General features: G+C 35.8%; 1 protein-coding gene across 1 annotated transcript in view; it reads left to right on the top strand.

Annotated features, from left to right (window-relative positions):
- Positions 1-21219, top strand: part of Idh3a (isocitrate dehydrogenase [NAD] subunit alpha, mitochondrial) — a 315440-nt gene that overhangs the window by 118513 nt on the left and 175708 nt on the right. The gene's annotated exons all lie outside the window — the stretch shown is intronic.

Genomic DNA, 21219 nt, shown 5'->3' with positions numbered 1-21219 from the left:
CAAAATTTTACAATCGATCAGTGAAAACGTCATCTTTCTAGAGCCTGTAGTTTCCGAGATCTCATTGTCGAAAGGATTGGCCACAAACATATAAACGCCCACAAACGTATAGTTTAAAAGAACTCCAAAGATGACAGCACAATTCATTTGCATTGATTTTGGAAAAGGCTTATTAAAATACAAAGGCTTTGAACAATAATTTAAAAGTATAAACTTTATATGAAAAAAGATCTACTTAAATAATTTATTAAAAGTACACATAGTTTAAAATACTTGTTTCTGTTAAACGTGAAATCACAAATAACTGTAAATCAAAGGTTTGAAATCCAAAGTTATAGGTTGGAGCTCAGGCGCTTTTGTTGCTATTGTAGCATTTTAATATATATATATATATATGAGGCTCTAGGAAAATGGAAAATGAAACAATCAATTTTCTGCATGGAATGATTTTTTCTTTTTCTTTTGAGAATATGCCTTTTCAAAATTATCTTAAATATAAAAAGTTTTTTGAGAAGGGTCAATGTGGAAGACGAGGGATCCTGAAATGAGGTGGCAATACATAAGATTCCTTATGAGCCTCCAGAAAGGAAAACAACCAAAATTTAATAACGTCTGTGCAAACATAATAATTAATAAAATATGCAAATTACGGAACTATCTCACATTTAATAAGAGTACGGATATGTAAGAATATGTATGTTAGTGATTCTACTTATTCCTACTTTTTAGCCAAAAATTCTTCTTTTTCTATCGTTAAAGGTCGTTTGAATCTGTGTTCTGCGAATATATATATATATATATATGTATGTAAAATGACATATTGCATGTCGTATTCGAACATTAAAGCGATAAATTGATGGCGGACTCCAGTTTGGCGGTCATAATGGTCACATGTGTTTGGAGGTCTCAATCCCCAATCATCTATGGACATGGTGGATAACAACTTTTGCCATATATATATTTTGCATTTCCCTGATTTATTTTTTAAATCATGAGTTCGTTATAGATAGACAGTTACAAAAAATTATATGCCACAGTTTTTTTCTGGCTGCAGGCACGTAGCCAGGATTTCGTGAAGGGGGGGGAGGGGTCCGTCACATGAAATACTGTGGTCATCACACCAGGGGCTCGATCATTCCAAACTATTTTACTGGCAATATATATTGGTTTGTTTAGCCAGGATTTCGTAACGGGGGAGGGAGGGACATGACATGAAATTCTGAAGGCTCAGGAGCTCGATCAATCTAAACTACTTTACTTCAACATGTATTGTTTTGTTATTACAATAAAATGAGGATATGTTGGTAAGTTTTTTAATAACAAACTATGAAGAAATCTTGAGTAAAATAAAAAATGTATTGAAAAAGATTTTACAATATTTACGTCTTTCCTCTGTTCATTCAAATATAACATTTTCCTTTCATTATGACCTCAACTATTACAAAAAGTACATATTCACTATTATAAAAAGTATATACTCAATAATGTCGTGTAAATTATTTTACAATATTGGTGTTCCTTTTTCTGTTGAATCAGATATTAATAGAACTCCTTTTTTATATATTTTTTTGTTTTTATTATTCCGTCAACTACTGTCTGTTCCAAATGACAGGTTGAAGGAGTAGTAGAAAAATCATGATAAAAAATGTCCACGCTGTTACACAACGGCACTATGCTTTCGGAAGCTTGAAATCTCCCTGACTAGTAGCAGAAATTCTGAGAATTCCGTAACTTTTTTAGAAATTTCAAATTTCCTGACTCTTCCAGGATATCTCGCTCACCTCGCCACCATGTATTGCAGGTAATAAAAATCTCGTCATGAGAAAGAGTAACTAAAAGCTTCCTGTAGTTTTTAATTTTTAACGCTGATCCTTCTTTTCCTCATTTCATTTTGTTTCATGCTTCCTTAATTTTTTTCATTTCTGGTCTCGAAGGGGAGGAGGTCCGGATCCCCCCTTGGCTACGTGCCTGCTGGCAGCCATTTTTAAAATGGGAGTTGGGCAAATTTTAATGAAAAACGTGCTTTCCGGAAAGTTTAATTGCCAAGCTATCTTTCAAGATATCAGAATAATTAAAAACCAGTGTGTTCAGCATGAAATGAACACTAGGTATACATTATTTTAATTTTTCTATCATGTAAGAGAGTCAGTCAAACTTTTTATTTTAAAAACTCGGACTAAATGTATCTCGTTAATTTTGGGGACCATTAGTTTTATGAAGGAAAGGAGACTTACTAATGGTATGTTATTTCTGTGTTGAATACTTATACAAATACTTGCAGTATAAGTTTTAGTCCTGAGAATACACTTTTTTTTTTTTTTAAGAGCTTTTCCAAAATAGCCGAAAGCGTTTTATCGTCAGTTTTCTTAGGTTAATATCTAAAATGCGACTGAATGAAAACAGAAACTTTTACAGAATGTTCTTTATACAAATAGGAATCAATCTCTCTCTCGGGCCGCGGTGGCTCAGTGGTAGAGCGTTCACCTCTGGTGCTTGGGGTCCCGGGTTCGATCCCAGCCCCCGCCAAGTGGACTTTGTGGTGGACACACACCGTGTGCGTGGGTTTTCTCGGGGTTCTCCCGTTTCCTCCCACTTTCTTCATTCCACCATTTCATTCATCACTCATTATCACCGTCTCCTTTAGCCTAACCGGCATAACCGTGGGACGTAAAACTCAAAGATTTCATTTCATTTTTTTTTCAATCTCTCTCTCTCTCTCTCACACACACACACACACGACTGAGACTCAACTACATTTAGAGTAATAAAGCAGTGAATTTCAGTGAAAACGCTACCCTTCTACACTCTCTGCAGCGTCAAGATAAAAAACTAGGGCTTGTTTAAATCATTACTTGAAGAAATAGTTTTCTCCAAAACAATTAACTTGTATTTAAAACTTATAAAGAACTTATAGCTTTCATGGTATGTGATATTGATAATGAAGTATGTATGGTTGACATCTCTGCAGAATATCTTGGACCAGATACCCTACTTGATGTCTTAAAAAAGTGATCTTGACATATTACCAGACGAAGTAATTTTCAAACAGTGAGTACAAACCGATAGAGAGACAAATAATGCCCAGTGAGGTTTTCGCATTCTCTTGTTGATAAGCTTATGCTTTTAAAATGTCATCACTTTATCTCAAAAGCTCAAGCTCAGTATTTCAAGGAAACGAAAGAAAACCTGAAAGAAACCCACTGTTTAGTGATTGATGATTTTGCCGAAAACTATACATTTACAGTACAGGATTCAATTCAAAAGTTTTCACTGGACAAATACACAAGCGACACTGCATTCGTTTGTCATTTACTTTAAAAAAGAAGACAAAGTATGTTGCAAATCTATTTGTATACTTAGTAACCACCTTGATCACAATACCAGACTGTGTACACACTTCAACATCACCTCCCGAGAAAAATTACGAATATCATAACTAGTGGTGTAAAATTTCCGTAAATTTTGAATCTGCTGGTAAAAAAAATCGTTTTTTCCGGTTTCTTTCCGGAAAAATTGGGAAAATAACAAAAATGTTTGTATTAGGTTAGTTTTACTAGTAATGGGACCTCTTTTTTTCGAACGCGTGAAAAATGTAAGTTGATAAATTTCAATATAGGAAATATTTAAAAAAAACAAGTATTCGAAAATAAAATTCTTGTAGTTATTCTTGAAAATTAATAGTCTGCACTCATTTCCTTTATGTGCATTTTAGTCGTTTACACCTGGATGTGCATCAATTACAGAACTTTTACAATTGCATACACATCTACCATCATGAAGCGTTTCTGTTCTGCAACAAATAGGAATGAAACTGAGTCCTTAATGTGCTCTTTTAATCTGGTGAAATTTTGTTAATTTTAACCAAATCATTTCTTAAAAGAAAGAGCAGTAGGCAAATTTCTCTGTTACTCATGCACTTAGATATATAATTACTATCATTTAATACTCAAATACAGAATTTACTGTAAACTTTATGTACAAAATTTTGTAAGTAAACAAATACCTGTTTTCTACCCCGACAAATTATCTATACGGTATATATAAAAATGAAAGTGAATATATTTGTAATTTAAAAAATATATTAATATATTTGTAATTTATTTCTTGAACCACGAGACTGATCTCAATAAAAATTTTCAACATGGATGAATTTAGGGCCTGGGATTTTTAGCATTTCACTTTATAGATGCAACTTGGAGGAAGGAAGTGCGAATATATATTGAAAATTGCCGATCTTGGTGTCGAACCCATAGTTTTCGGGGTTGCTAAGATGAACAGTGACATTTCCGATGAAGCTTAAATTAAAATTCAGCTCTGCAACTTGGGGGAAGGGGAAGGGGAGGTATATAAAAAAGATGGAAAATAGCCGATATCTGTATCGAATCCATAGTTTTCGGGGACGTTGAGATGAACAGTGACACTTTCGATGCCGTTTAAATCCAAATTTATCCCCGCAAATTGGGGGAGAGGGGGAAGGTAGACTATATAAAAATGATGCAAAATGATCGATATTAGTATGAGTCCATAGTTTCCAGGAGCCCTGAGATGAACAGTGAAATTTCCAATGCAGTTTAAATCGAAATTCAACGCCAAAACTTTAGAGATGGAGAAGGGGATGATATATATATAAAAAACGATCGATAACGACTGATACTAGTGTCGAATCCATAGTTTTCGGGGTCGCTGAGATGAGCAGTAACACTTCTAATGTCGTTTAAATCCAAATTCAGCGCCGTGACGTGGGGGTTGGGAAGAGGAGAGTTATATATACAAATGGTCGAAAATGACCGTCGCCGGTCGGAAAATTACTGTCGAATCCATAGTTTTTGGGGTTGCTTTGATAAACAGTAACACCCGATGTCATTTAAATCCAAATTCAGACCCGCAACTTGGGTAGGATGAGATATATAAAAATAACTGAAAGTGGCCGATATTAGTGTCAAATCTATAGTTATCGGGGTCGGGGTCGCTGAGATGAGCAGTGACATTTCTGATGCCGTTTAAATCCAAATTCATCCCCGTAACTAGGGGGAGAGGAGATATATAAATATGATCGAAAATGACCGATATTAGTGTCGAATCCATAGTTTTTAGGGTCGCTGAAATGAACAGTAACACTTCCGATGCCGTTTAAATCCAAATTCATCCTCGTAACTTGGGGGCGGGAAGAGGTGCCCGATATTAGTGTGGAATCCATGGTTTTAGGGGTTCTGAGATGAACATTAACACTTCCGAAGCTGTTTAACTCCAGATTCAGCCCCATTAGCACTAGTAAAGGGTGAGGGTGACATGTAAAAGTAATTAAAAATGACTGATACTAGTGTCTAATTCATAGTTTTTGGGGTCCCTAAATTCATTGGTGACAGTTTTGGTGCGCTTTACACCCAAAGTGAAAGTATTCTCCCCGTGCGAAGAACGGGTATTCTGCTAGTCTTTAATAATAACGAACGGAAGTTACACATGTTAAATTTATTAATATATTTGTCGCTGCTCAAATTTACGCACTTGTACGGCGTATGTGCGTATATGTAAATAAAATCATCTCTCTTTTTGAGTTGTTCGAAAAATATACAAAATAAACAGGGATTTTTATCAAAAATCAGAAAACTAAAAAGTAAAATTAAAAGCTGTTGTTTTAAATATTTTTCCTGCTAGCGAAATATATTGTATACATTCTGCAGGCACGTTACAGCAAATAATATTAGCATCAGGCGAAGAAATAGTTTTTAAATTATATTTTCCAGGTTTTGCCAATATTTCCGAATAAAAGATTTTTTGTAATGGGTTCAAAATTTCTGGAAATTTTACACAGCACATGGAAGATGCGTATCTCCATAAAATATATATTTGATTTTAACACACTGGTTATAACTGAAATGATTCTGGCCCTGTTATTTTAACACTTCCCTGCCGTAAAACGGTAACTTTATAATATTACTTAAGATAATTTAAATACGTCTATATTAATTAATCTAACTAGGATTATATTTTAGTATCTTTTGTAGCCATAAGTCCATTTTATCACTGTGCTTACTTTAAAGGAGTGGTGCAAATATATTTGCTGCCACAATATTTCCCTATTCTAATATAAAAAATATAACTACTCACTGATCTTAACTGTAAACTAGTAAATATAAAATAGTTTTCATTTTAAAAGCATAACGTAGTAAAATATTCGAAAATTTCAATTTTTCCCAATTTTTCCGTTTTTTTCCAAGCTCGGGAAAAACCGGTAAAAACCCAGAAGTTTTTTTACCCAAAATTTCCATTTTTTTTTCATCCCTTTACAACACTAATCATAACTAATGTTGAAATGGTCATGTACTTTAGCGATGGCGTAAGCAGCCAGAACACAAAAACAAGAAAACTTCATTAATGTCTGCCAACACAAACATGATTTTGGTTTACTAGCAGAGTGGAGTTTCTTCGTCTCATCACGCGGGAAGAATTCTTGTGATTGGATAGGCGGAACAACAAAACGAGAAGTTACACGAGCTTCTCTTCAAAGACCTTACACAGAACAGATCCTGATTCAACAAGATATGTTCAAATACTGTCGAGAGAGTATTACTGGAGTTAGATGTATATTTGTTTCTTCGGCTGAAATTGAACAAATGGAAACAAAACTTACAGAGATTTGAATGTTGTTTACCGGTGAAAGGAACAAGAAGCTATCACATATGTCCCCATATGCGACAATCAAATAGGATGTTTTGTTACTTCCGAAGGCCAAAACTTTGATGATCACCAAACATCAATATTTTTTACAAACGTATAATCGTTTACAAATAATGACTTTGTTGTTTGCATATATGATGAGAAATGATGGCTTGGAAAATTTGAAGATGTACGTGAAGATAAGAATGATTTTTTGGTGCATTTCTTTCACCCTTCTGGACCAAGAACTGCCTTTCAACTTTTCAAAAATGATATTGCTTGGGTGCCTACAAAGGAAATAGTACGAAAAGTGACTCCATTAGAACTCACAATATTGTCTGGTAGAACACATAATATAACTGTTAAACTAAGTAATGAAATATCGTGTTTGTTTAACTCTCTAATGAAAATTGCAGCTGGCAAGAAGTTAAACTTTTAAATATAAATACATAGACAAACATTATTGCTTGTGTACTGTACGCAAGTGCAGTACAGTAAAATGTATCGGTAAGTTATGTTTAGGGTAAATCCATGTGAAGTGGCCCAGATAAGGAATAAATCGTTGCTCGACAATTTTTTAAAAATCTGATTTTTTACCTACAGGTAACTTATCATGTAAGTTCAAAATAAGCATTATTTTAATTTTATTGGCTTTTGGTTTCGAGTGGCAGCCATATTTGTTTTCGAAGATGTGCAATTTTGTGGTGTTGTAAGGGGTTACAGAATCTGAAATATTTCAGCCCCTAATTACCCTATCGATGCGAAACCAAAACCAAAATGTTCAGTAAGTGCTACACTTTAAGAGTGGATATTAGTTATTGTCATTCATAAATTATGAATGGGTAAAATTAAAATTTGAAAATGTAGGTGATTGACGTTAAAAATCCTAACTTTGGCACATTTTTCCTTTAAGAAGGGAAGGGGTCAGGAAGTTGAGCTTTACAGAATAAAGAGGTCTGATATGGTTCTTATCACTCACCAAGTTTCAACCCTTAGACGTGTCCCCTATTTTTTCTAGAAATTATCAAAAATTCAGAAAAGTGGAAAAAGTGCATATTTCACAAGCATATATCTCTGGTGGGGGACCTGATAAAAATATACAGTTCCTTCCCATAACAGGTCTGCATGATATTATTCTATACCGAAAATTAGGAGTTTCAGATTAAACTATAAGTACCTTTATTATGAACTCAAAGTTATAACTATAAATAAGCATAGGCAGAAGTACGGATAAACGAGAGTTTACTGTATATCCATCATAAATCGGTTGGCAATGGATGAAGAATGCATAGAGTGGTTAAGCACAACATACAAGAACAATACTGGCTCTTACGTACCACAAACAGTTTGTTCTACAAAGAGTTTGGATATTTGATCACACAACTGCGGGGTGATAGTATGACACCGACCCGTTGCTGTTGTAAGCTCATTGGGTGTAATCTTTTGTAAAATGTTTTTGAAAGGTACCCATATCTTGTTGTCTCTTGAAATTTTGAATGAAGTTCGTGGTCCTGGGGGTTCGTAAAAATGCACTTTCACGTCATCATGTTCGATACTCACATCTTCAACAATTCCAATGTACCACTTTTCTCCATAAATACATGCAACTGTGTCACCTGTTTGGAGGCAGTGCAAGGACGCTTTTCTCACATTTACGTCCTGAAAGTCAGTAGAAACTGAAGTGCGAAAGCATCTAACTTTGGCGTTACTGAGAGGTAAAAATTTATGGTATGAACGTGTTTTAGGAACAGGCACATGGGCGGCGATTAGGGGGGGCAAAGGGGGGCAGTTGCCCCCCCACTTTTCTGAAATGGCCTATTAATGTATATAGTTTCAACCAAGGAAATTTGTATATTAACATTGATATACAAATATTCAGATCATGTCTTGCCCCCCCCACTTTTAACGTCCAATCGCCGCCACTGAACAGGCAAACAAGTAGCAAATCTCCGTCGCAGTTCAGCTTCACGGTTGACTACTTCCTCACTCCTGACATAAATGTACTTTATACCAGAAATGTTTTTTACACAATTATCATACATGTCCTGTGGAGATAAAATTTGATCATTACGTATCATCTGTAAACTCCTTTTGGTTACTATTCTCTTTGCTGTCCCTCCTATTTCATCACAAGCATTTTTTCCATGACAGGAAGCAGAGAAGTGCCACTCCGCTTCAAGACCAAAATTATCTTTGTGACTGCACAAATTGATGAAATTTTTCCTGTTCTTATAGTGACTTGCAGCCCCATCCGTGAAGTATATGATATGTGTCACGCAACGGAACATGTGACTTAACATCTGCGATCACATGGCTTTGGAAGGTGTGGATTGCTGTGGTGGTATGTTCTAAATGATCACTGATATTACAAAGACTTCTAGATTTTAAATCACCTCCATCACTTGGTTTATAATAGTAAACAAATGGGTGAAGCGTTGCCTATTTGTTCACCCAATGAAAACTTTGAATCTCGTCTTGAATAACGAATGAGAAGTTCTCTGAAAAATCAGCTAAAACAATGCATTCAAAGTGTGAAAGATATCTTTTTTGTCTGCAAGAAAACTAGATTGTACTTTGGACACATAGTGGTGTGACTTGAGATTTCTGAGTTTTGCTGCAAGGTCCTCAAGAAAGTCTTCTCTTGGTTTAACTATAATGATCATCTCAGCACGATCTGTTGTTATCCACTGCTTGTAAATAATATTATCAGGAAGGTCGTATGTTAACTCCTCTTGAAATAGTTGTTGAAGTAGATTTTCAGGATCTGGGCACGGGATGCAGTTATCCATCATACATTGTTCATTGTTGAGATCGCAGGTCAGCATTTCAAGCAAATCTTTATAGTCCACATTTAATTTAGCACCGTCGATCATTAACTTCACATTCTGATGATGTACGCATACACATACAGAATGTGACACGCTTAATTTTGAACACGTTGCATTCAAAACTTCAATATTGTCTTTGTACCAGCAAATACACACCACTTGGGTCTCAGTTCACAAAATTTTGATCGTTTAATTTTACAATCTGGGTTTGTCTCCTTAAAGTGTAAGTACAACTCGTTCAAGGTACCAAGTAGTAACTGCTTCTGCTTGTGAACTTTAACGCCATTAATTCGGACAGATACATAGTCTTTTTTGCCAGGAAGCATCCTATTGTTTTTTTCAATTGTATAGAAATCAACAACTTTCTTCACAGTACTTTCATCAATAGTTTTACTACTACTTCTTTTACATACATCAGGCGGTATTCCTTGAGTTTTCGTAAATTCCCTAGCCAGTTTAACTAAACGTTCTGAAACATTAAATTCAGCACGCACTTTTTTTTTTTTTTTTTTTTTTTTTTTTTGTGACCAAGATTCGGGTAATAAGCTTATTTTCACTTGTTCTTCTTTCTCAGCAACAGTGCATTTCTGTTTCAATTTTTCGATGACCACTTCATATTCTTCGGCCAGCGACACTGAATGCATATTTTCTGTCGGTGATTCATCAGCAACTGAACTGTCAAAAGAAACTTCAAGACTTCTTTTCAATCCTGTACTCAATTGTTCTAACTTTTTGCGCATTGCTTTTGGTCTCTGTTCAACACTTAACTTCCTTATTTTCGAAGCAGGTGACACGCTTAATTTTGAACACGTTGCATTCAAAACTTCAATATTGTCTGATGGAAGGACAAAATCAGGTTCATTTCCTGATTCAACACTATTGTTTTCGATTTTGCTTTTTTCTTGTACAACAAAGATTTTTGTGTAGCATGTAGCACATGATTATTTTCCAGGAATCAGATCTACTGCATAATTCTTATCCTTTAGTAAATGTGCACTCGAAATGTCTAAAAGTCCTTTGGTTATAGTTTTTTTTTTTTTTTTTTTATGGATTTTTAGAGGGTCGCAACACAAATTACCCTTTTTAGATTATGGTACTTTCGAGAAAACTTCCCTTCATGGTAGTTGCATATGTTTGCAATGCCACTGCTTGTTCGGATTAGCAGAAGATTCCTCTTCTCTTCACTGAAGTCACTAACGGACGTAATGCATCTTGCTACCGGTCCATACACACATTTATGACATTCTTCACCAATACATTTGCCTACATCACATTCCATTTCCTTCACTCATTTGATGCAGTGTCGATACACAGATCTGCAGAAACACAACCGTCTTCTTGTGCTGTAAACATTTGAGTAAAGCACCAGTAGTGAATTCCTATCTAATGCATGTCTGAACACAATTGTGCATATTGAAACAAGCACTCTGCTGAATGGTGTTTTCAGTACATTTGTTCTGTTTGCTTGTTAACAGGATAACACTTGTTCTTGTATGTTGTGCTTAACCACTCTATGCATTCTTCATCCATTGCCAACCGATTTATGATGGATATACAGTAAACTCTCGTTTATCCGTACTTCTGCCTATGCTTATTTATAGTTATAACTTCGAGTTCATAATAAAGGTACTTATAGTCTAATCTGAAACTCCTAATTTTTGGTATAGAATAATATCATGTAGACCTGTTATGGGGAGGAATTGTATTTTTATCAGGTCCCCCACCAGAAATATATACCTGTGAAATATGCACTTTTTCCACTTTTCTGAATTTTTGATAATTTCTAGAAAAAATAGGGGACACGTCTAAGGGTTGAAACTTGGTGAGTGATAAGAACCATATCAGACCTCTTTATTCTGTAAAGCTCAACTTCCTGACCCCTTCCCTTCTTAAAGGAAAAATGTGCCAAAGTTAGGATTTTTAACGTCAATCGCCTACATTTTCAAATTTTAATTTTACCCATTCATAATTTATGAATGACAATAACTGATATCCACTCTTAAAGTGTAGCACTTACTGAACATTTTGGTTTTGGTTTCACATCGATAGGATAATTAGGGGCTGAGATATTTCAGATTCTGTAACCCCTTACAACACCACAAAATTGCACATCTTCGAAAACAAATATGGCTACCACTCGAAACCAAAAGCCAATAAAATTAAAATAATGCTAATTTTGAACTAACGACATGTTAAGGTAACAGCACACAAAATATCAGATTTTTTAAAAATTTTCGAGCAACATGCATTGGACCACTTGATATGGATTTACCCTTTAAGAATTAGAACTTGTTAGCACTGCCCATCGTTATTTAAAAGTAGAAGTATTTAATCATTTATTATCTGTAATGTTTTAAACATCATTCGACCAATGTCAATTGTAATAATTGTAAGCCGTAGTTTGCTACCTTGGCACTACACGAGCGTGTAGAAGGGTAGCGTTTCTACTGAAATTCACTGCTGTATGACTCTAAATGTAGTTGAGTCTCAGTCATAATTCTTTTTGTAAGATATTCCTATTTGTATAAAGAACATTCTGTACAATTTTCAGTTGTTTTTATTCAGTCCCTGTTTAGATATTGACCTGAGAAAATTTACGTTAAAAGGTTTTCGGCCCTTTTGGAAAAGTTCTATTAAAAAAGGAGTGAATTTTCAGCACTAAAACTTATACTGCAGGTAGTTATATAAGTTTTCAACGCAGAAATAACTTATCATTAGTGAGTCTTCTTTCCTTAAAACTAATAGTCTTAAAATTAACGATTGATAGTTTTTTCTGAGTTCTTACAGTAAAGAGTTGACTGACTCTCTCGCATGATAGAAAAATTAAAATAATGTATACCTGAAGTTCATTTCATGCTGAACACACTGTTTTTTTTTTTTTTTTTTTTTGATTATTCTAATATCTTTAAAAATAGCTTGGCAATTGAACTTTCCGGCAACCACATTTTTTATTAAAATTTGCCCAACCGCCATTTTAAAAATGGATACCAGAAGAAAAACCATGACATTTAAATTTTTTTTCAAACAGTGTTTAATGACTATCTATTTATAGGGAACACGTGATAAAAAAAAATCAGGAAAATAAAAAAATGTTGGCAACATTGCTTAGATGATTTGAAATGGATTGACCTGTATTGCGGGTTTGACATGAGGCTAACAACCATATCCTGTAAAAAAGACACTTGTTCAGAAATATTCACAGAAGCTTTGGACCAGCAGTGATCACCAGGCACGACCTCACCAAATTAAAATAAGCTTAAGATTTTTAACATGGATTATAAGAAATCTTTATGGGGCAGGTCGTTAAAAATATAAGATGGACCTAGCAGGAGTTCAGTGAGTTAAATAGGAAGGGAAGGATGCTCTGCAGTCCGGAAATTTTGTTCTTTTACGAGGAAGAAAATAAAAATTACCAACTAGGAACAGGGTTTTTCATTCACAAACTAGTAATACTAGCAATTAAACGGGTTGAATTTGTTAATGATAAGCTTTCTTTTATTACTCTTAATTGTTGGTGGTGTGATATTGTTCTAAATGTACATGCTGCAACAGAAGGTAAGGATGACGATAAAAAAGACGTTTTTACGAAAAAGTGGAACAGGTATTTGACCAACTTCCACGATACCATATAAAAATTCTATTAGGGGGCGCGGTGGGTCAGTGGTAGAGCATTCACCTCCGGTGCTTGGGGTCCCTGGTTCGATCCCAGCTCGCGCCGTGTGGACTTTGTGATGGACAAACACCGTGCTCGTGGGTTTTCTCGGGGTTCTCCCGTTTCCTCCCACTTTCTTCATTCCACCATTTCACTCATTTCTCATCTTCACCGTCTCCTTTAGCCTAACTGGCATAACCGTGGGACGTTAAACTTAAAGATTTTATTTCATTTTTTCTATTAGGAGATTTCAGTGCGAAGGTTGGACAAGAGGATATTTTCAAACCGATTGTATGGAAAGAAAGTTTGTATAAGGAAAGTAATGACAACGGCGTTAAACTCGTGAACTTTCAACATTCAGAAACCTTATCGTGAAGAGTACAAAATTCCCACATGGCAACGTTTATAAATATACTGGGATCTCACCAGATGGATAAACACATAATCAAATTAATCACGTTTTAGTAGAAAGAAGACAGACGCATTATTGATGTTTTGTCGTACGATTACAATAATTATAACGATAACGATTATAATAAGAAATTATCGTTGAGTAAAGGAGTATTCAACGTCTGAAAACAGAGAGGTTTAATTTAAAGAGATTAAAATATGGAATAGATTTCCGATTTTAGAAAATTAAAAATACACTAATGTTGAAAATAATTGGGCTTAAATTAGGGAAGGAAGAGGAGGAAGAAGAATGGCGAAACCTCATAATTTATACCATTTACCAAAAATTGTTAGGGTCATCAAATTTAGGAGGCTCAGGTGGGCAGGGAATATAGCCAGAATGAAATAAAGTAGGAGGGCTTTCAAAGTCTTTACTGAAAATCCAATCGGAAAAAATCATTAGGCAGACGTAGGCGCTAATGGGATTACAATGTTAGGATACATTTCCCAGAAATTGGATTTAGTTCAGTAAAGACAGAAGTCAATGGAGAGTCTGTGTGAACGCGGTTTTAAACCTCTGGGCTCAATAGTCTGTAGAGTTATCTAATGGTTTCTGTACAGTTTATGGTACATTGTTTCCTTTTATATAGACGATTTAAAATATTTCGAAGTATGGCAGATATGAAAATTCTAACTATTCCTTTTCGAAAATTAGATAAGCTTTCTTACTGTCTTTTGTGCAGCATACTGGTTTGCTTGCTAACCCTTCTTCCTGAGCCCATGTATACATTTTCTTACTCACATGTTATTACTAACAATCGCATTGGTAACGTTTTTAATTCTAATTCTTCTGGATATCTTCTTTTGTAAAAAATATAACGTACAAAATATACCCACATACGAAACATGGAAAACATTTTTTTACAAATCCTGCCTACTATCACGCCTCAACATACTTCCCAAATTGCTAACCAAAACACGATTCTCCCAGTCGCTCACCCCCTTTTCTTCTAAGAAAGATTAATAAATTTCATCTGGATTTAACAAACATCTCGAGACCGGTTTAAAAGTCCAGAAATAAACCTTGTAGTTAGTAATCTATGAATAGCAACATCATATAAGGAGAAGACATGCGAAGTTAAAATAAGAAGGTAAATAGGTATATGGTGAGACAGTTTGGGGAGGAACGAAGATTAAGTTTTATACACCTTTGTTTTTTTCCTTTATTAAAACCACCTAGATTATTGTGGTCCATTCAGGAAGTAGTTTGTCTTGTCCAGTTTTCGTAACGACGAACTTCTGTGGAGCGGCAGGTATGACTGATTTCTTATAGCATATTTCTCTGTTATTAGTTCTGTGGAAGTTCGTCGAGCGTCCACGGGATTGCGAGCCAGATTTTACATCAGGCACTTATGTAGCAATACCACCTTTTGGTTGAGAGAGAACGAAATATACTATAAATGCTATAAGAAATATCCTCAGGGTTTCCACCGACATGGGAATCAGTAGGTCCACGTCTCATATAGCCTCGTTGCTGAAAAGGGACGTTAAACTCAAAATCAACTCAACATTCTTCAAATGGCTATTTCAGGTTAATGAACCACGGAAATCACCCAGAAGAGCCTTGGAAGGTGATCGCGTAATCAGTCACCATTTGAAATATGACAGTGTGGCTGTATATAAATTCTTAGCAGTGTTCTTGGCAAACCTAAAAACGGAGCTACCATTCCTTAAACATGTCATATATTTCAGTGATGGCTCTAGGGCTCAATATAAAAATTGTAAAAAGTTTCAAGAACATTTGTATGCACAAATCAGATTTTGGTCTTATATGTAATTGGCATTTCTTTGCCACTTCACATGATAAAAATGTTTGCGATGCATAGATGGAACGACAAAGCGATTAGTTACTTGTGCGAGTTTACAGAGTACAACTGCGAACTAAATATTAAATGCACAGCAATTTCATAAAGATGTTGTGGACAATATCAGATTCATTATATATAATATTCGTATCAAATGAAGATGTTCAGCAGCATCACACGACTCAAGAAATAGGTTTATCCCTGTGAAAACAAGAAATAACCATGCTTTCATTCCTGATAGTGAAATAAGTTTAAAAATTGGACTAATTTCCTCTACATCAATGGAAAAGGTACATAGAGTTTGGGTAGATACAAAAGCACAAACAGAAGACATCAGAAGTAAAAGTCTTGGATCCAAGAAAATTTATAGCGTGTCTATCACTGCAAATGGTGGATTGAGATGGTGCTGGAATATTCTGAGGGATATCAAGACTACAACAAAAAGTTCTTACACCCTGCAGGGCCCGATTCTACTTTTCACTGCTCTCGAACCGACGATATCGTATGGATGCCAGCTGGTCACATTGTTATTGATGCAATAGATCACATTTCTATCATGGCTAGTGGAATATCACATAGTGTGTCACATGAGACTGTTAATAAAATTAACGATTTATTCAAGAATTTCAGTAAACATTGATACATTCCACAATACTGATTTTAGTAGATACGACAATCGTTATTTTTTGCTATAATTGCAGGCAGGGGCACCCAAAGAAAATTTTCTAGGGGGTACCATTCCGTGGTTGCCATATTGCATCTGGTATTTAATATATGTGGTTTGCTATATTACATATACATTTTGGTAAGCCTGGGAGGGCCTGCCCCCCTTCGGGCGCCCATGATTGTAGGCTACTGTGTGGAATAGTTGTAATAAAAGTAATACAGTATCAAATAGCCTATATCATTATTTCAGAGGCTCGTTAAGAGGCAAAAGACACATTCAGATTTTTGGGAGCCTTAGGGTCAAATACCCAAAACCAAATTTGGTTCACACAAAATATAAGTATTTCTTCACCGTGTGCTAAAATTTCACACATGTACACCTTTCACCACATGCTCATTCCGGGGCCTGAACTTGGGACCTAATGCTGCTATAACTCTACACCTATACAATATTCATTAGTTTTGATTTACAGATTTGAAATCTACAGGCAAAATTACATGGGGTTGAAAATTTTTACCTTCATAGCACTTACGGTTATTGAAATCTGTATTATAAAATTGAAAGTGACTATGTTTGTAACTATTAATCTCTTGAACCGCCCAACCGATCTCGATCAAATTTTCAACGTAGATGCGGTTCTGGCCTGGGAGTGTTTTTAGCTATTTGCTTTGACGCTACAGCTTACGGGAGGGGGAGAAGAGGGACATAGAAAAAAAATAAATAAAACTCTTGAACCACCCGACCGATCTTGAGCAAATTTTCAATATAGATGAGGTTCGGGATTGGGATGATTTTTATCATTTCACTTTGACGGAGAAACGAAGGGGAGGGGATGGAGGGGGAGATATACAAAAATCAATAAATATAAAAATAAAAGTGACTATGTTCGTGAAGTAATAACTTTTGAACCACGCAATCGATCTCAATCAAATTTTCAGCATATATGAAGTTCAAACCTCAAAAATTCTTTATCATTTCATTTTGACAGTGGATCTTAGGGAAGGGGGATGGTAGGAGGGGAAATATATGAAAACAAATAAACTTAACTCTTGAACCACCCGACCGATCTCGATCAAACTTTCAGTATAGGTAAGGTACGGTCCTGAGATGTTTTCTTCACTCCACTTTTACAGTGCAACGAAGAGGAGAGGGGGGAGATATATGTCAAAAAAGTAAAAATAAAAGTGACTCTCTTTGTGACTTCATCACGCATAAACCACCCAACTGATCTTAACCAAATTTTCAACATAGATGAGGTTCGAACCTGAGATGGTTTTTATCATATCACTTTAACGGTAGAACTTAGAGGAGGGGAGGGGATAAATCTATAAAAATAAATGAAACTTAATAGCTCTTGAGCCACCAGACCTATTTTGATCAAACTTTCAACATAGATAAGTTTCGGGCCTGGGATGTTTTCTTCATTTCACTTTTACAGTGCAACGAAGAGGACGGGGGAGATATATGTAAAAAGAATAAAAATTAAAGTGGCCGTCTTTGTGACTTCATCACGCTTAGGGGGGAGGGGAGGGGACAGATATATAAAAATAAATAAAACTCTTGAAGAACCCAACCGATCTCGATCAAATTTTCATCATAGATGAGGTTCGGCCCTGGGATGGTATTTATCTATTCACTTTAACGATAGAACTTAGGGAACAAGGTAGGAGGGGGACATATATAAAAATAAATAAAACTTAATAACTCTTGAACCACCGGACCGATTTCGATCAAATTTTCAACCTAGATGAAGTTCGAACATAGGATGATTTTTCTCATCACTTTGACGATGTAACTTAAAGGAGGGGAAAAAACATTTACAAATGATCGAAATTGTAATATTAGTCTCGAACCTATAGTTTTTGAGGTCGCTAAGATGAACAGTGACTCTTCATCTGATAACATTTAAATCCAAATTCAGCCCCGCAAAAATTGTGGGAGGGGAGGGATATATATATATATATATATATATATATATATATATATATATAATCAAAATAACCAATGTCAAGGAGGGCTTTAGCAATAGTAAAAAGTGACTAACTAGCGAAATATATTACTATTTTTTCTTAATTTAACCCAGCGAACCGGGTAATTGATGCTAGACTATGTTATAAAATTGAAAGTGCCTATGTTTGTGACAATCTCTTAAACCGCCCGATCGATCTTGATCAAATTTTCAACATAGATGCGGTTCTGACCTGAGAGTGTTTCTAGCTACTTATTTTGACAGTAGAACTTAACGGAGGGGGAGAAGAGGGACATAGAAAAAAAAAATAAACTTAACAACTCTTGAACCACCCGACCGATCTTGATCAAATTTTCAGTGTTGTTGAGGTTCGGAACTGGGATGACTTTTTTATCATTTCATTTTGACGGAGCAACATAGGGGAGGGAAAGATATAAAAAAATAAATAAATATAAAAATAAAAGTGACTATGTTCGTGAATTAATTACTTTTTGAACAACCCAATCGATCTCAATCAAATTTTCAACATGTATAAAGATCAAACCTGGGAAGTTTATCATCATTTCATTTTGACAGTAGATCTTAGGTTTGGGGGAGAGGAGATATGTACAAATGAATAAAACTTAACTCTTGAACCACCTGACCGATTTCAATCAAACTTTCAACATAAATAAGCTTCGGGCCTAGGATGATTTCGTTATTTCACTTTTACGGTGCAACGAAGGGGAGGGAGGAGAAATATGTCAAAAAAAGTAAAAATAAAAGTGACTGTCTTTGTGACTTCATGACGTTTAAACCACCCGACAGTAGTATGGGCCCCACTTTGCCGAACTTTTTGGCCCCTGGGTCCCTGCCCCAGGACCCATGGTCCCTGGCCCAGGGTCAATGACCTAGGGGTACCATGGCCCACCCCCTAAAATTTGGCAGGGGTACATAGGACCACCCCCCAGGACCCATGGTCCCTGGCCCGTGTCAATGACCTAGGGGTACTTAGGACCACCCCTCTAGATTTTGGCAGGGGTACATAGGACCACCCCCTTAAATTTTGGAAATTGCCAAATCTAAAAATTGGGTATGGTAGCCTGGGACCACAGTATGTACCTCTATCAGTATTGGGTGTCTATGTCGTTCCCTTTTATGAGTAAAAAATTGCCAAAAATTCAAATTTCGGAGGTTTTTGACCTAATTTATCCCCTTGGATGAGGTATTATTACCCTATATGGTTATATGGACGTATACAGGGATTCATTCCCTTTTATAAGACATGGGTATATTAATGCACCCCTTGAAATTTTTGGGAGGGGTACTTTGGCCCACCCCTTCAATTTTGGAAATTGCCCAATTTAAACATTGGGTATTATAGTACAGGACCCTAATATGTATTATGATAAATTTGGGTGGTCCACCTCGTTCCCTTCTAGGGGTACAAAATTGCCAAAATATAAACGTAAGCAATACGTAGTACCACGTGTTTGGTTTTTGGTCGATTTTATCCCCTTTGATGAGGTGTTATTACCTTATATGGTTATATGGTCATGTATAGGGGTCCATTACCTTTCATAAGATATGGGTATATTTGTGCACTCCTTGAAAAATTTGGGAGGGGTACTTTTGGCCCACCCTTAAATTTTGGAAATTGCTCATTTTATATATTTGGTATTATAGTACGGGACCCTAACATGTATTATAATAAATTTGGGTGGTCCACTTCGTTCCCTTTTAGGGGTACAAATTTGCCAAAATTTTAGTACAACCACGTGTTTGGTTTTTGGTTATTTTATTCCCTTGGATGAGGTCCTATTACCTTATATGGGTGTATACAGGTGTTTATTTCCTATTGTAAGACGTAGGTACATTTGTGCACCCCGGCAGGAGTGCCTTGGCCCACCCCTTAAATTTTGGAAATTGCCCAATTTAAACATTTGGTATAATAGTATAGAACCCTAATATAGATCACTATAAATTTCGGTGGTCTATCTCGTTCCCTTTTAGGGGTACAAAATTGCCAAAATATAAACGTAAGCATTACGTTGTACCACGTGTTTGGTTTTTGACCTAATTCATTTCCTTGGATGAGATCCTATTACCTTATATGGTTATATGACCATGTATAGGAGTCCATTCCCTATTATGAAACATAAGTACATATGTGCACCCCCGGGAATGGTACCTTGGCCCGCCCCTTAAGTTTTTAGAAATTGCCAAATTTAAACATTTGGTATCATAGTACTGGACCCTAATATATATTACTACAAAATTTGGGTGGTCCACCTCGTTCCCTTTTAGGGTGCATTTTGTTCCGCTTTAGGAGTGAACCTTGCAATCGTCCCGAGTTTGATTCTTGGAAATGTTGAATTTAACGTCCCCGCGAAAACGGTGAGAGATGATAGGACGAAACATGAACTTACTTGACTGAGGATTGAAGCAGTGACCTCATACAGTAGAGAGACAAGCACTGAGCCATCGTACACGTGTGTTGATTACTATGCAATGGTCCCGAGTTTGATTCTTGGTGCTAGTGTTAGAAAAATTTAACGTCCCACTTGAAACGATGATGAGAAATGAGAAAACATCATAAACTTACTTGCTTGCGGATTGAAGCAGAGAACTCACATATTTGAGCCACTATGGCCCATTGAGAAGTTCAGTTTTTTGATTACTATGTCATGGTCCCGAGTTCGATTTTTGTGTTAGTTTAAGAAATGTTGAGTTTAACGTCCCCTTGAAACGATGATGAAAAATGATAGGAGGAAACATGAACTTACTTCGTTGTGGATTGAAGCGCTGAGCCGTCGTACTCCATTCAGTGCGAACAGTTTCGCGTATGAAAAGAAGACGAACAGATTATGTTACATTACACATTTCAGTGCGAGCAGTTTACACTAGGTTTATGTTTCATATAGAAAGATAGAAGATCTGCGTTGTCATCTTTTTACTTCGTGTGCAACTTTGACCTTGAGGAAAACCCTGTTGACTCAGTGCTAGCATTGACGTATACACACAATCTTATTGTTTAGTTGGCTGTATTTAGAGATGAATCAGACATGTAAGGTTGCTGGTTCGAATCTAGTTGTGTTCGCTGTAACTCAGGGTCTGAGCGATACTTACCGAAATTTTTCCAGTGTTGCCAACACTATCAGAATGAATCGATTCATTTAGTCGGAGCAGTTTCGTGACGAAAACAGAATTTT

Source organism: Thermobia domestica, chromosome 12, assembly GCF_964235325.1.
Source record: "Thermobia domestica chromosome 12, izTheDome1.hap1.1, whole genome shotgun sequence".
Taxonomy (NCBI): domain Eukaryota; kingdom Metazoa; phylum Arthropoda; class Insecta; order Zygentoma; family Lepismatidae; genus Thermobia; species Thermobia domestica.
Note: the sequence above shows the minus strand (reverse complement) of the source record. Positions and strands in the feature narration are given on the sequence as shown.